We start from the raw sequence: 17,534 nt of genomic DNA on the forward strand, positions 1-17,534 counted from the left end.
ATGCGCCAGTATCAGGACGGAACTGAGAGGGAGGGAAGAAAGCACTTGAATGCTAGTCTGGGTTCAGCCACAAATTCACTCTGTGATTTGGATAAGTCATTCACCTTCTCTCGGGCTTGGTTTCCCTTTGCACAAGTTGCAGGATTGGAAAAGCCAATTCTTGAGTACCTGTCCTCTTATAACCTTCCGGGTTTCTTGTTTACATTATGTTAATAGAGATTTTTGGTTAGGCCCCAACTTCTAGATTTCTATCTTGGTCCTGGGTTCGTTTTTTGCTTTGCCTGAAATCCCACTGTTCTAGGTTCATTCCTTCGGGTCTTTGAAGAGACTCTTATTCCACAGACCATATTGCCTAACAAAATCCCTCTTACTTTCATGACCTCGTGTAGAGATACAAAGCAGTGTCCACTCCATTATTATATTTCAGTCTTTACAACAACTGTGCCAGATTAATCAAAGGTGTATTATTATATCCAGTTTGAGAAAAGAGGCCTGGAGAAGTTAGTAATTTGTCCGGGTTCACAAGGTTAGTTATTGGCAGAGTTGAGAGGAGACTGTTGGTTTCTTAACTGCTGGTCTGTTTTTTTTTTGTGTCACATTTTGGGTTTGGCAAGGAGTCATAAGGACCGTATGAGTCATAAGGGGCTGTGGGTTTTTTTTTTTAATCAGGTGGCAGAAGTATCAGGATAAAAGCATGAGCCCCCACACATGGGTGCCCCGTAAGGTTAAAGTATCCTAAGCCAGGGCAGCCCTAGGTGCAGTGCTGAGGGGCTGTCCCTGGATATGCACAGGCTGTCCAGGCAGAAAGCAAGCCCTCTGTCTCTGTCACAGACTGTTAAGCATGGTGATAGTTATCTGATCAAGCCTGGGTCTTCTTGTTTTTTCTTTCCCCCAAGCTTTATGAAGATATAATTGACATGTAATAATGTATAAGTTTCGGGTATATAGCGTGATGATTTGATATATGTATTGGCTGTGAAACGCTTAGCATAGTAAGGTGAGTTAACATACCCATCAACTCACAGTTAACTTTTTTTTTTTTGTAAATGTGGTGAGAATATTGAGGATCTACTCTCAGCAACTTTCAAAGATGCAATACAGTATTGCTAATTATAGTCATCCCCTGTGCCACATGCTAGATCCCTAGAACTCATTCATCTGAAAATTTGTGCCTTTTAACCAATATCTCCTCATTTTCCCCAACCCCCAGCCCCTGGCAACCACCATTCTACTTTCTGTTTCTATGAATTCAGCTTTTTTAGATTCTACATGTAAGTGAGGTCATATAGTAGTTCTCTTTCTCTGCCTTATTTAGTTCACTTAGCAAAATGCTGTTAGGGTCCATCCATGTTGTTGCAAAAGGCAGGATTTCCTTTTTTATGGTTGAATAATATTCCACTGCGCATGTATGTGTGTGTGTGTGTGTGTGTGTGTGTGTATGTGTAAATATATATATTATATATATGTGTTTATATCATGTTCCATATATATAGAAAATGTGATATTTCCATGCCTCGGCTTTTCTGAATTATGCTGCAAGGAATGTGGGGATGCAGGTAGCTCTTTGAGCTTCTGGTTTCATTTCCTTTGGATATATATCTAGATGTAAGATCGCTGGATCATATGGTAGTTCTATTTTTAATTTCCTGAGGAACCGCCATACTGTTTCCATGGTGGTTTTACCAATTTACGTTTCCACCAGCATTGCACAAGGGTTCCCTTTTCTCCATATCCTCACCAAATTTGTTTTGTCTTTTTTGATGCTAACCATCCTTACAGGTGTGTGGTGATATCTCCTTGTGGTTTGATTTGCATTTCCCTGATGATGAGTGATGCTGAGCAACTTCCATGTATGTGTTGGTCATTTGTATGTCTTCTTTGAAGAAACGTCTATTTGAGCCTTTTGTACGTTTTAAACTGATTTTTAAATTAAGGGGTTTTTTTGTTTGTTTTTTTGCTGTTGAGTTGTAGGAGCTCCTTATATATTTTGGATATTAACCCCTTATCAGATGTGTGGTTTGCAAATATTTTTCCCATTCTACAGGTTGTCTTTTCATTTTTTTGCTTGATATAGTCCCATTTGGTTTTCTGTTTTTTATTTTTGTTTTTGTTTGCTTCTGTTGCTTGTATTTTCTTTTGCTGTTGTCAACTCAAATACTCCACATTTATCTTGATAATGTGGTTAACACAACCTGCTTGTCAACAGTCTTGTGAGTTGAGGAATTCATTCTCATTCTCATGTCCATGAGGCACATATGCTCTCTTCAGCAGGTCTGACTTAGGTATGGAGGCTCCGTTCTTCACATGGCGAGACAGGAAAGCACGGACTGCTGGGTGATCAGCCTTCTCAAGTGGGATGTTGGCTTCCAGGCACATTTTCACACAGTCCTGGATAGCACTGACTGTCTGCTTGTGCAGTACTTTTGCATTGAAGGGATGCAGTTAGAAGCCTCTGCTTCATTCTCACATTTTGCTCTTCATATGCGCCTCACTCTTGGTGTGAGTCTTGGACTTGAGGCGGTCGCTAACGGCAGCCTTGCGAGCGTGATTCGAAACCGCATTGCAAGAAGGGTAGAAGAGTTTTCCTTCCTCTCTGTGCAGCTCACCTCCAAACTCAGTGACTGGATTCAGAGGAATCAGAGCAAAGCAATCTCAGAACAGTTTTAGCCAGGTAGTGCTGTCACCATAAATCTTTCCATTCCAACTCTGAATAAGGTTCTGATCAGTTTCCAGTTTTTTTCATCTTCATACTTAGCAGGGAAGGGTCTCCAGTGCAAAAACAGAGACACTTGAAATCCTGGCACTGCCTTTGTTCAAACCCAGAGAGGCGTTCAAATCAGTTTTTCCACAAGTGGTGATAGGGAAATAGTTTGTGGGCTTGCACCCTATTTTCTTGGGGTGCTGGGAAGTCTTGCCTTTGTGTAGCATTAGAATGCCCTTAGGGGAAATGGATGAGACTTGGCCAGAAAGGAGAGGAGGAGGAAGAAAGAAAGGCACAAGGGGGTGAGGGAGGAGGAAGACCATTCCTCTCTGTCACAGTCTTTTCATTGCCTCATGAGCCCAGGGTGGCCACCATGTCATTGTCGAGACCAATTTCAGAGAGTTTTTCCTCCCATGCTTTCTTCTAGTTTTATAGTTTTAGGTTTGACAACAAAGTCTTTAATCTATTTTGAATTAATTTTTGCAGACACTATAAGAGAGGGGTCCAATTTCATTCTTTTGCATATGAATATTTAGTTTTCCCAGCACTGCTTATTGAAGAGCTTTTCTTTTCCCCATTGAATATTCTTGGCTCCCTGTCAAATGTTAGTTAGTCATATTTGTGGGGGATTATTTCTGGGCTCTCAATTTTCCCCACTGGTCTAGTTGTCTGTTTTTATCATTTTCCCACACAGTTTTGATTAGTATAGCTTTGTAATATAGTTTGAAAGGAGAAAACCTCTAGTTTGGTTCTTTCTTAAGATTGCTTTTAAGTCTTTTGTGGTGCCATATGAATTTTAGGATAGTTTTCTCTTTTTGTGAAAAAATGTCATTAGAGGGGCGCTTGGGTGGCTCAGTTGTTAAGCGTCTGCTTTCAGCTCAGGTCATGATCCCAGGGCCCTGGGATGGAGTCCCGCATTGGGCTCCCTGCTCACGGGAAGCCTGCTTCTCCTGCTCCCACTCACCCTGCTTGTGTTCTCGCTCTCGTTATGTCTCTGTGTCAAATAAATAAATTAAATCTTTTTTTAAAATGTCATTACAATTCTAGTAAGAATTATATTGGGTCTGTAAATGGCTTTGTGTAGTATAGACACTTTAACAACATTAATTATTCTCATCTATGAACATGGTATGTCTTTCCATTTATTTTTGTCTTCTTCAGTTTCTTTCATCAGTGTTTTATAGTTGTCAGTGTACATATTTTTCACATCCCTAGTTAAATTTATTCCTAAGTATTTTATTATTTTTGATGTTACTGTAAATGAGATTATTTTCTTTATTTCTTCTTTAGTTTGTTTTTAATGTTTAGAAATGCAACTTTTTTTAATATGTGGCTTTTTAATCCTGAAATATACTGAATTCATCTATTAGTTCTAACAGTTTTTTGGTTTTTTTAAGCGTTCTTATATATAATTTTTTATATATATTTATTTTTTAGGGGTTTTTTATATATAATATTGTGTCATCTGCAAACAGAGGCAGTTTTACTTCTTCCTTTCTGCTTTGGATTTCTTTTATTTCCTTTTCTTGCCTAATTGCTCTAGCTAGGGCTCTGGTACTGTGTTGAATGGGAATGTTCAAAGTGTGCACCCTTCTCTTGGTTTTGACCTTAGATATTATTTTTCTTTTTCAGGAATAATCTTGGTTATACATTTCAGATTTAACTCATGAAGTTCTAGGATAAAATCCTATGGGGATTTGATTGGGATTACATTGTATCTATACATCAGTTTACAGTAAATTGACATTTTCCTATCTATATATATGAAATATCTCTTATTTATTTTGGCCTTCTTTAATATATTTTAATAGTATTTGTGCTCATTTTTTGCACATTTTAAGATTAACTTGCACATTTTAAGATTAACTTGTATATACCTTACATATTTTTGTTGCTCTTGTTAATGCTTTTCGTTCTACATTTCACTTTACATTTGTACCAGTGTCTAGGACTACACTTGACTTTTGTATATTCATTTTTTTTTGACATTTTGCACTTTATTACTTTTTTTTTTCAGCATAACAGTATTCATTATTTTTGCACCACACCCAGTGCTCCATGCAATCCGTGCCCTCTACAATACCCACCACCTGGTGCCCCCAACCTCCCACCCCCCACCCCTTCAAAATTCTCAGATCGTTTTTCAGAGTCCATAGTCTCTCATGGTTCACCTCCCCTTCCAATTGCCCTCAACTCCCTTCTCCTCTCCATCTCCCCTTGTCCTCCATGCTATTTGTTATGCTCCACAAATAAATGAAACCATATGATAATTGACTCTCTCTGCTTGACTTATTTCACTCAGCATAATCTCTTCCAGTCCCGTCCATGTTGCTACAAAACTTGGGGATTCATCCTTTCTTTTTTCGTTTCTTTTTTTTTTTTTTTTTTACAGCTTTATAAACATATATTTTTATCCCCAGGGGTACAGGTCTGCGATTCGCCAGGTTTACATATTTCACAGCACTCACCATAGCACATACCCTCCCCAATATCCATAACCCCACCCCCCTCTCCCAACCCCCTCCCCCCCATCAACCCTCAGTTTGTTTTGTGAGATTAAGAGTCACTTATGGTTTGTCTCCCTCCCAATCCCATCTTGTTTCATTTACTCTTCCCCTACCCCCTCAACCCCCCATGTTGCATCTCCTCTCCCTCATATCAGGGAGATCATATGATAGTTGTCTTTCTCCGATTGACTTATTTCGCTAAGCATGATACCCTCTAGTTCCATCCACGTCATTGCAAATGGCAAGATTTCATTTCTTTTGATGGCTGCATAGTATTCCATTGTGTATATATACCACTTCTTCTTTATCCATTCGTCTGTAGATGGACATCTAGGTTCTTTCCATAGTTTGGCTATTGTAGACATTGCTGCTATAAACATTCGGGTGCACGTGCCCCTTCGGATCACTATGTTTGTATCTTTAGGGTAAATACCCAGCAGTGCAATTGCAGGGTCATAGGGTAGTTCTATTTTCAACATTTTGAGGAACCTCCATGCTGTTTTCCAGAGTGGTTGCACCAGCTTGCATTCCCACCAACAGTGTAGGAGGGTTCCCCTTTCTCCGCATCCTCGCCAGCATCTGTCATTTCCTGATTTGTTAATTTTAGCCATTCTGACTGGTGTGAGGTGATATCTCATGGTGGTTTTGATTTGTATTTCCCTGATGCCGAGTGATATGGAGCACTTTTTCATGTGTCTGTTGGCCATCTGGATGTCTTCTTTGCAGAAATGTCTGTTCATGTCCTCTGCCCATTTCTTGATTGGATTATTTGTTCTTTGGGTGTTGAGTTTGCTAAGTTCTTTATAGATTTTGGACACTAGCCCTTTATCTGATATGTCATTTGCAAATATCTTCTCCCATTCTGTCAGTTGTCTTTTGGTTTTGTTAACTGTCTCCTTTGCTGTGCAAAAGCTTTTGATCTTGATAAAATCCCAAAAGTTTATTTTTGCCCTTGCTTCCCTTGCCTTTGGTGATGTTCCTAGGAAGATGTTGCTGCGGCTGACGTCGAAGAGGTTGCTGCCTGTGTTCTCCTCGAGGATTTTGATGGATTCCTTTCTCACATTGAGATCCTTCATCCATTTTGAGTCTATTTTCATGTGTGGTGTAAGGAAATGATCCAATTTCATTTTTCTGCATGTGGCTGTCCAATTTTCCCAACACCATTTATTGAAGAGGCTGTCTTTTTTCCAGTGGACATTCTTTCCTGCTTTGTCGAAGATGAGTTGACCATAGAGTTGAGGGTCCATTTCTGGGCTCTCTATTCTGTTCCATTGATCTATGTGTCTGTTTTTGTGCCAGTACCATGCTGACTTGATGATGACAGCTTTGTAATAGAGCTTGAAGTCCGGAATTGTGATGCCACCAACTTTGGCTTTCTTTTTCAATATTCCTTTGGCTATTCGAGGTCTTTTCTGGTTCCATATAAATTTGAGGATTATTTGTTCCATTTCTTTGAAAAAAATGGATGGTATTTTGATAGGAATTGCATTAAATGTGTAGATTGCTTTAGGTAGCATAGACATTTTCACAATATTTATTCTTCCAATCCAGGAGCATGGAACATTTTTCCATTTCTTTGTGTCTTCCTCAATTTCTTTCATGAGTACTTTATAGTTTTCTGAGTATAGATTCTTAGTCTCTTTGGTTAGGTTTATTCCTAGGTATCTGATAGTTTTGGGTGCAATTGTAAATGGGATGGACTCCTTAATTTCTCTTTCTTCTGTCTTGTTGTTGGTGTAGAGAAATGCAACTGATTTCTGTGCATTGATTTTATATCCTGACACTTTACTGAATTCCTGTACAAGTTCTAGCAGTTTTGGAGTGGAGTCTTTTGGGTTTTCCACATAGAGTATCATATCATCTGCGAAGAGTGATAGTTTGACTTCTTCTTTGCCGATTTGGATGCCTTTAATTTCCTTTTGTTGTCTGATTGCTGAGGCTAGGACTTCTAGTACTATGTTGAATAGCAGTGGTGATAACGGACATCCCTGTCGTGTTCCTGACCTTAGCAGAAAAGCTTTCAGTTTTTCTCCATTGAGAATGATATTTGCGGTGGGTTTTTCATAGATGGCTTTGATAATATTGAGGTATGTGCCGTCTATCCCTACACTTTGAAGAGTTTTGATCAGGAAGGGATGCTGTACTTTGTCAAATGCTTTTTCAGCATCTATGGAGAGTATCATATGGTTCTTGTTCTTTCTTTTATTAATGTGTTGCATCACATTGATTGATTTGCGGATGTTGAACCAACCTTGCAGCCCTGGAATAAATCCCACTTGGTTGTGGTGAATAATCCTTTTAATGTGCTGTTGAATCCTATTGGCTAGTATTTTGGCGAGAATTTTTGCATCTGTGTTCATCAAGGATATTGGTCTGTAGTTCTCTTTTTTGTTGGGATCCTTGTCTGGTTTTGGGATCAAGGTGATGTTGGCCTCATAAAATGAGTTTGGAAGTTTTCCTTCTATTTCTATTTTTTGGAACAGTTTCAGGAGAATAGGAATTAGTTCTTCTTTAAATGTTTGGTAGAATTCCCCGGGAAGCCGTCTGGCCCTGGGCTTTTGTTTGTTTGGAGATTTTTGATGACTGTTTCAATCTCCTTACTGGTTATGGGTCTGTTCAGGCTTTCTATTTCTTCCTGGTTCAGTTGTGGTAGTTTATATGTCTCTAGGAATGCATCCATTTCTTCCAGATTGTCAAATTTGTTGGCGTAGAGTTGCTCATAGTATGTTCTTATAATTGTCTGTATTTCTTTGGTGTTCGTTGTGATCTCTCCTCTTTCATTCATGATTTTATTTATTTGGGTCCTTTCTCTTTTCTTTTTGATAAGTCTGGCCAGGGGTTTATCAATCTTATATATTCTTTCAAAGAACCAGCTCCTAGTTTCGTTGATTTGTTCTATTGTTTTTTTGGTTTCCATATCATTGATTTCTGCTCTGATCTTTATGATTTCTCTTCTCCTGCTGGGTTTAGGGTTTCTTTCTTGTTCTTTCTCCAGCTCCTTTAGGTGTAGGGTTAGGTTGTGTACCTGAGACCTTTCTTGTTTCTTGAGAAAGGCTTGTACCGCTATATATTTTCCTCTCAGGAATGCCTTTGTTGTGTCCCACAGATTCTGAACCGTTGTGTTTTCATTATCATTTGTTTCCATAAATTTTTTCAATTCTTCTTTAATTTCCTGGTTGACCCATTCATTCTTTAGAAGGATGCTGTTTAGTCTCCATGTATTTGGGTTCTTTCCAAATTTCCTCTTGTGATTGAGTTCTAGCTTTAGAGCATTGTGGTCTGAAAATATACAGGGAATGATCCCAATCTTTTGATACCGGTTGAGACTTGATTTAGGACCAAGAATGTGATCTATTCTGGAGAATGTTCCATGTGCACTAGAGAAGAATGTGTATTCTGTTGCTTTGGGATGAAATGTTCTGAATATATCTGTGATGTCCATCTGGTCCAGTGTGTCATTTAAGGCCTTGATTTCCTTGTTGATCTTTTGCTTGGATGATCTGTCCATTTCAGTGAGGGGAGTGTTAAAATCCCCTACTATTATTGTATTCTTGTCGATGTGTTTCTTTGATTTTGTTATTAATTGGTTTATATAGTTGGCTGCTCCCACGTTAGGGGCATAGATATTTAAAATTGTTAGATCTTCTTGTTGGACAGATCCTTTGAGTATGATATAGTGTCCTTCCTCATCTCTTATTATAGTCTTTGGCTTAAAATCTAATTGATCTGATATAAGGATTGCCACTCCTGCTTTCTTCTGATGTCCATTAGCATGGTAAATTCTTTTCCACCCCCTCACTTTAAACCTGGAGGTGTCTTCGGGTTTAAGATGAGTTTCTTGTAGGCAACATATAGATGGGTTTTGTTTTTTTATCCATTCTGATACCCTGTGTCTTTTGATTGGGGCATTTAGCCCATTAACATTCAGGCTAAGTATTGAGAGATATGAATTTAGTGCCATTGTATTGCCTGTAAGGTGATTGTTATTGTATATTGTCTCTGTTTCTTTCTGATCTACTACTTTTAGGGTCTCTCTTTGCTTAGAGGACCCCTTTCAATATTTCCTGTAGGGCTGGTTTGGTGTTTGCAAATTCTTTCAGTTTTTGTTTGTCCTGGAAGCTTTTAATCTCTCCTTCTATTTTCAATGATAGCCTAGCTGGATATAGTATTCTTGGCTGCATGTTTTTCTCATTTAGTACTCTGAATATATCATGCCAGCTCTTTCTGGCCTGCCAGGTCTCTGTGGATAAGTCTGCTGCCAATCTAATATTTTTACCATTGTACATTACTGACTTCTTTTCCCGGGCTGCTTTCAGGATCTTTTCTTTGTCACTAAGACTTGTAAATTTTACTATTAGGTGACGGGGTGTGGACCTATTCTTATTAATTTTGAGGGGGGTTCTCTGAACCTCTTGAATTTTGATGTTTGTTCCCTTTGCCATATTGGGGAAATTCTCTCCAATAATTCTCTCCAATATACCTTCTGCTCCCCTCTCTGTTTCCTCTTCTTCTGGAATCCCAATTATTCTAATGTTGTTTCGTCTTATGGTGTCACTTATCTCTCGAATTCTCCCCTCTTGGTCCAGTAGCTGTTTGTCCCTCTTCTGCTCAGCTTCTTTATTCTCTGTCATTTGGTCTTCTATATCGCTAATTCTTTCTTCTGCCTCATTTATCCTAGCAGTGAGAGCCTCCATTTTTGATTGCACCTCATTAATAGCTTTTTTGATTTCCTCTTGGTTAGATTTTAGTTCTTTTATTTCTCCAGAAAGGGCTTTTATATCTCCCGAGAGGGTTGCTTTAATATCTTCCATGCCTTTTTCAAGCCCGGCTAGAACCTTGAGAATCGTCATTCTGAACTCTATATCTGACATATTACCAATGTCTGTATTGATTAGGTCCCTAGCCTTTGGTACTGCCTCTTGTTCTTTTTTTTTGTTGTGAATTTTTCCGCCTTGTCATTTTGTCCAGGTAAGAGTTTATGAAGGAGCAAGTAAAATACTAAAAGGGTGGCAACAACCCCAGGAAAATATGCTTTAGCCAAATCAGAAGAGATCCCAAATTGTGAGGGGGGAGAAAGGGGATAAAAAGGGGTTCAAAAAGAAAAAGAAAAAAGAAAAGAAAAAAAAACTATTTAAAAAAAGAAAGCTGATAAAGAAAAAATATAAAAAGAGGAAAAAAATATATATATATTAGATAAACTATTTAAAAAACGTTAAAAAAGAAAACGGTAAAAGTTAAAAAAATTTAGCAGAAGAAGAGAAAAAGAAAAAGAAAAAAAAATTGAAAAAAAAATTAAATTAACTGCAAGGCTAAAAAATCATGGGGAGAAAGCCATGAGTTCCGTGTTTTGCTTTCTTCTCCTCTGGAATTCCGCCGCGCTCCTTGGTATTGAAACTGCACTCCTCGGTGGGTTAACTTGGTCCTGGCTGGGTTTCCCGTTGATCTTCTGGGGGAGGGGCCTGTTGTAGTGATTCTCAAGCGTCTTTGCCCCAGGGGGAGTTGCACCGCCCTTACCCTGGGCCGTGCTGAGTAATCCGCTCGGGTTTGCTTTTGGGAGCTTTTGTTCCCTGAGCGCTTTCCGTAGAGTTCCAGAGGACGGGAGTGAAGATGGCGGCCTCCTGGTCTCCGGCCCGGAGGAGCCGAGAGCCCGGGGCCCCACTCCTCAGTGCGCCCTCAGAGAACAGCGCCCAATGACTCCCGTCATCCTGGCCTCCGGCCGCGCTCCGAGCTGACCGAGCCTGCGACCGGTTCAAGGCAACCCCGAGCTGAGAGTCACTCCTCGGCTCTGTCTCTGTAGCCGGCTTCCCCGCTCCAATACCGGTAAGCTCTGCGACACGCAGACACCCCCGATCCTTCTGCGACCCTGCGGGACCTGAGGCCGCGCTGACCCCGCCTGGGCTTCACCCCAGTTAAGCCTCTGGAGCGATGTCCCTCAGCGGAACAGACTTTTAAAAGTCCTGATTTTGCTCCGTTGCTCCGCCGCTCGCCGGGAGCCGGCCCCTCCCCCCGCGGTCTATCTTCCCGTCGCTTTGGATTCACTTCTCCGCCAGTCCTACCTTTCAGATAGTGGTTGATTTTCTGTTTCTAGAATTGCTGTTCTTCTCTTCAATCTCCCGTTGGATTTGTAGGTGTTTGCAATCTTTAGATAAGCTATTTAGCTGATCTCCCGCTACCCGAAGTAGTCTCAGCTGCTACTTCTCCGACATCTTGACTCCTCCCTCCTCAACCTGTATATTCATTTAACGCCAACTTCCTAAGTCATTTTATGAATTAAAATAGTTTATTGTAGATACTTTTGAGTTTTCTGTATTCACAATGAGAGTGACTTGCTAGTTCATGCTACATTTTAATAAGAATTAGGGAACGACATCTGGGGAGATGTGAATCCCTGGAGACTAGGCATGCCCAGAGGACTACAGGTTTGTGTCTGTGTAAGGAGTGTGACTGGGTGGTCACAGCAGAATGCCAAAAGCAAGCTCCACTCACTCCCTTGGCTGTGTGCTGTTGTGCATAGGCAGATGTGGCAACCCTGTGGAAAATCGTATTAATTGCAAATAATGACAGTTTTGTTTCTGTGTAAGGAGTCTGACAGGTTTGTGTCTGTGTAAGGAGTGTGACTGGGTGGTCACAGCAGAATGCCAAAAGCAAGCTCCACTCACTCCCTTGGCTGTGTGCTGTTGTGCATAGGCAGATGTGGCAACCCTGTGGAAAATCATGTTAATTGCAAATAATGACAGTTTTGTTTCTTTCCATTCTTATAAGTTTTCTTTCTTTCTACACTAGCTAAGATCTGTAGTACAATAATGAATAAAAGTTAGTGGGAACTGGGGATTTTTATTTTGCTTTTGGTCTCGTAGGAAATGCTTTCAACATGTCATCAATAAGTATGTCATTCCTGGTATATTTTTTTCTTGGTAGATGCCCTTTAATCAGTTTAGAGAAGATCTATTGTATTTCTAGTTTACTAAAAGGTTTTATTATAAGTGGCTGTCGAATTTTATAAAGTTGTTTTTCTTCATCTATTTACATGATCATAAAGTCTTCCTTTTTTAGCCCATTAATGCAGTGGGTTTCATTAATCTATTTTCTAATGTTAAAACAGCTGAAACATTAGGCTAAAACCAACTTGGCCATGGTGTATTAACCTTTTCGTATGCAGCTGGGTTGTTTGATGGTATTTTGTTTAGTGTATTTTCATCTATGTTTGTATATGAGATTGGCCTATAAATGTCCTTTCTTGTGTTTTTGCTTAGTTTCAGTATCAAAATTATGTCAGCCTCATAAAATGAATTGAGGTGTGTTTTTTGGAAAAGTTTCGGTGAGTTTATCTTTTTTTTTTTTTTTTTAATGATAGAAACTCATCTGTGAACTTCTCTGTACTTGGTTTTCCTTATGGGAAAATTAGTTTATTTCCTGGTTGTAGATCTATTTCTTACTGAGTCAATTTTGGCTAACACATTTCTCTAGAAATTTGTCCAACTTATTTATGAATAATAATATTGCATTTATGAATAATAATATTGTAGAATATTCCTGTCCATATAATATTATCCATAATATTCTTTTATCTCTGCTGCACTATAATTATAAATTCCTTTTTATTGTTAATATTGTCTGTGTTCTTTTTTTTCCTGACCTTTCTTCCCTCTGATCATCTCAGAGTTTTGTCTATTTTTTTTGTGCTTTCAAAAACTAACTTTGACTCTACTGATCCTTTCATTTGTGTTTACATTTTGTTTTGTGTCTTCATTGTGTTTTGCTTAATGTTTTTTCTCCTATTTTAACTATTTTTCTTCTGCTAATTTCCTTAGAATTATTCTCTTCTCTGAAATGTCTTATGTTGGTATGCCTCGGTGGCTTAGTCAGTTAAGTGTCCAACTCTTGGTTTTGGCTCAGGTTATGATCTCATGGGCCATGAGATCAGCCCTGCATGGAGCTCCACACTCAGCAGGGAATCTGCTTGAGATTCTCTCCCTCTTTCCCTTCCCCTTGCCTGCATGTGCTCCTTCTGTCTCAAATAAATAAATATTTTTTTTAAAAAATAAAGTGTCTTCATGAAAAAATATTCATCATCACTAACCATCAGGGAGATTCAAATTAAAACCACATTGAGATACCACCTTACACCAGTTAGAATGGCCAAAATTAGCAAGACAGGAAACAACATGTGTTGGAGAGGATGTGGATAAAGGGGAACCCTCTTACACAGGTGGTGGGAATGCAAGTTGGTGCAGCCACTTTGGAGAACAGTGTGGAGATTCCTCAAGAAATTAAAAATAGAGCTTCCCTATGACCCTGCAATTGCTCTACTGGGTATTTACCCCAAAGATACAGATGTAGTGAAAAGAAGGGCCATCTGTATCCCAGTGTTTATAGCAGCAATGGCCACGGTCGCCAAACTGTGGAAAGAACCAAGATGCCCTTCAACGGACGAATGGATAAGGAAGATGTGGTCCATATACACTATGGAATATTAAGCCTCCATCAGAAAGGATGAATACCCAACTTTTGTATCAACATGGACAGGGCTGGAAGAGATTATGCTGAGTGAAATAAGTCAATCAGAGAGAGTCAATTATCATATGGTTTCACTTATTTGTGGAGCATAACAAATAACATGGAGGACATGGGGAGATGGAGAGGAGAAGGGAGTTGAGGGAAATTGGAAGGGAGGTGAACCATGAGAGACTACAGACTCTGAAAAACAACCTGAGGGTCTTGAAGGGGCAGGGGGTGGGAGGTTGGGGGAACAAGGTGGTGGGTATTAGGGAGGACATGTATTGCATGGAACATTGGGTGTGATGCAAAAACAATGAATACTGTTACGCTGAAAAGAAATTTAAAAAAAAAGTCTTATTTTAGAAGTTAAAAATCTTCTAATTTTTATATTTTCTTATTTTCTCTTTTAATGCTGTAATTTTTGCTTTTAATTTTATCTGTATACAATATGATTTTTGTATAAGTATTTTTATAATAATTTGGATTTGTTTTTTAATTTCTGTTCTGATTTCTTCTTTGACCTCTGATTTATATGTTTAAAATATCCAAATTATGGGTGTATTTATATTGGGGTAGAGATTGCAGTCTATAGGATACCAATCATTTGAAATTTGTGGAGGCTTGCTTATGCTCTAGTCTCTAGTCATTAAAAAAAAAAAAAAGAACAATTCATGAATCCTTGAAAAGAATGTGTATTTCTGATAAGTTGAATGCAGTGTTCTGTTTATAAACATTAAATCTAACTTGTGTCATTCAAATGTCCTATATCTTCACTGATCATTTTTCTGCTTAAGCTCTCAATTAATGGCAAAATTGTGTTGGCCTCTCCGTCTGTGATTCTGAACTTGTTTATTTTTCCTTGAAATTTTATCAGTTTTTTTCTTTGTATATTTTAAGATTATTGTTGTTATTATGTACATCCTCACTATTATATTTTCTTGGCGGGTCCATCTTTTTATTTTTATGTAACAAATTTCTTCATTTCCATAATGGTTATTGTCTTGAAGACGTCTTTAAGTAAATATTTCTCTGGTTTATCTTTTGGAGCATTTAACTTTAAGTTGTTTTGGGTCTTTTTATTTTTGGGATATTGTTGCTGGAACATGGCACACTTTCTCACTTTTTTCTCTACTTTTCTTTCTCTCTTTTCCTGTGTGTGTGTGTGTGTGTGTGTGAATGTGTGTAAGTGGAATGCACACTTTATAATCTTTGCTTACAATTAGCTTGTTTAATTTGTCTTCCCCTTACTGTGATTCCTATTATTCACCAATAATAGCCCCCCAAACTTCCTTTTTCTTCTTTTTGGTTGCTTTTTTTTATTACTCATTTATTTTTTCCCCTTTTAACTTATTTTAATGGTAATATTTATTTTTATTTTTATGTAAATTATCTTAGTTATGCATACATATTATAGCATTTATCATAACCTTATAAGGTAACCCTAGATATTACAGCATTAATCATTACCTAATAAGGCTAAAGTTACATCTCTATTTTCCTTCTCCTCAAATAAAAGAAACTTAGAACACTTTAGTCATCCCTTTTGAATTTGCATAGAGTATTTTGGATTTATCTTTTTTCCCCTTACCTCACAGGTGAAGTGTAATTGTTTCTTATAATTAAGGTTTGTTTAGATTTACTCAAATGTCACAAGTAAGTTTGCTCATCATTCTTTCTTGTATCTCAAATCTTCCATTCTGGCATTATATTCTTTCTGCCTGAAATCCTTTAGAATTTCCTTTGTGGGGTTTTTACCTGTTTGAAAATTTCTTTATTTCATCCTTACTCTTGAAAAGAGTTTCTACAGATATAGAATTTTAGGACAATTATTTTTTGTAATCAGATATTTTCTCATTGCCTGCTAACTTTCATTGTTGCTCTTAAGTGGTCACCTGTTGGTCTAATTCTCTCTGTCTCTCTGTCTCTCTGAGTCTCTGTCTCTCTCCTTCTCTTTTGCCCCCTTTGGTTGCTTTAAAATCATTATATTTGGTGTTCTTTAGTCTTAGGAGTTTTCTAGGGTGTGTATATATTTTGTATTTTTCCTGCTTGGAATTCATCGGCATTCTTGGATTTGAAAGTTGCTTTGTCTTTCAAAATTTCTGGGAAAAAATTCAGCCACTGTTTCTTTGAATATCACTTTTTCCTCTGTTCTTTTTATTTTATCTGCCTTTGGAAATCTGATTAAATACTTGGTAGACTACTTAACTCTTTATTCCTTAGCTTTATTTCACTCACATTTTCTCTCCCTTTGTCTTCCTGAGCTACATTTTGGATCATTTCTTTTGTCCTTTTAGTACACTAATTCATTCCTTAGCTGTGATTAATCTGTCCAATGAGTTTTTCATTTTAATTATACATTTTTAATTTATAAAAGTTCCATCTCAAATTTGGTTCTTTCTCAAATCTGCTTGGTCATATTTTATAGCCTTTGTTCCTTGAAAATATTTCCAAGGCTCTCTTTTATTTCTTGAAACTTAATTCTCTAATTGAGTCCCTCCCTTCCAGATAGTGGGAATTCAGGCCACAAACCTATATGAAGGCCATATTGTGGTCGTTAATTCTTGGGAGAGATTTTATTTCCCTTTACTCAATGCAAAATTTGCGACACTTTTCTTGCATCTTCTGTAGGGAAGATTATTTCTCATTTACTCTTAACATTGAGCTTCTGATCTTTTGGACCCTCTATTTGATTCCTTCCCTAATCCCTAGACTTTGTGCCTAGTTTTCCCTGCCCCATACACATGTGAAACAGAAGCTTAAGGAGTACAGTGGCAGATGTCCTTAGGGCAAAAATTCCCTTCAGTTCTTGCTTATCACCCCTGGTTCCTGCTTTTGTCTTCTTCCTGGCCTCTCCAGATTGCTTATCTTTTGGTGATGCATTTTAAAACCATTGAGAACATTTTAATCAGTCCTTCCAAATTCTTCTTAGGGAGAAGTATTTTAGATATGTGATCCACCATATTGCCAAACATAAAATTCACGTGTGATCTTTCTCTATAAGAAGGGGACTCTATTTAGTCACCTAAAAACCAGGAGCTGAAAAACAGTGGCATGGTATGAAGTTCCTTAAAGGGAGGGTGTCATCTTTATCATCACTCAGCTTACTAGCTGTGCACCTTGGCAAATTATTGAATCCCTCTGGGTCTTCATTTCCGCATCTTTAAAATGGGGATAATAGCAGTACTGATTATTTTGGATTTTTTGAGAAATAAATGAATTTATTTCTGGGAAGCACTTAGAAGAGTGCTTGGCATATACTTAAGTGCCTAGTACTATATTTCATTGAATTTAAGATGCCACAGATTATAAGATGACCTGTTACTTCTTCAAAGAGAAAATATGCTCTCAATGAAACTGTGACACAGTGCCAAGATACCATTGACTGAAACATGCATCTTTATTTCAGTTGCTAAAATATGAAAAAAAAATGCATCTGAGAACCACCTGAGTATAATAAAATTTAGCTATTATTGTGAATGGATGCACATGAGCAGAGAAGGCAGTGGCTGAGAAACAATCTTAGTCTCGGAACTGATGGGACTTTGAACGTTTGTAGGTATTTATTCCATCCTACTCTCACCTCATCAACTTCTGGACTCTGGCTGTATGGTACATGAACTAGAGTCAGGGTCCAGACAAATACAGACAAACACAGTATTCCACCATCTCCAAGGCTGAAGAAGAAGAGAAAAGGAGCTTATATTTACTGAAAGACTTCTGTGTCTAGCACACTTACAGATGCCTTAAGTATAGCATCTATTTTAGTTTTTGTAATTAGGTTAATTCAGATTAGTTGCTATAATAAACAGCCCCCCAATATTAGTGGT

The 17,534-nt window shown here is 38.1% G+C and overlaps 1 protein-coding gene and 1 pseudogene across 3 annotated transcripts in view; one reads left to right on the plus strand and one right to left on the minus strand.

The window, feature by feature from the left end:
* The window catches only part of INSC (INSC spindle orientation adaptor protein), a 128,166-nt gene that overhangs the window by 13,445 nt on the left and 97,187 nt on the right, over positions 1 to 17,534 (plus strand). Inside the window, exon 1 of one of the 3 annotated variants that reach the window (XM_047694000.1) lies at positions 4,345 to 4,436. The exons of the other annotated variants lie outside the window; for them this stretch is intronic. The gene's annotated coding sequence lies outside the window, so the exon portion shown is untranslated. Of the gene's footprint in view, positions 1 to 4,344; positions 4,437 to 17,534 lie in introns of those variants that run through there. 3 annotated transcript variants of the gene reach the window in all.
* On the minus strand, positions 2,200 to 2,699 carry LOC125080135 (CGG triplet repeat-binding protein 1-like; annotated as a pseudogene).

This window comes from Lutra lutra, chromosome 10 (genome assembly GCF_902655055.1).
Source record: "Lutra lutra chromosome 10, mLutLut1.2, whole genome shotgun sequence".
Lineage (NCBI taxonomy): Eukaryota > Metazoa > Chordata > Mammalia > Carnivora > Mustelidae > Lutra > Lutra lutra.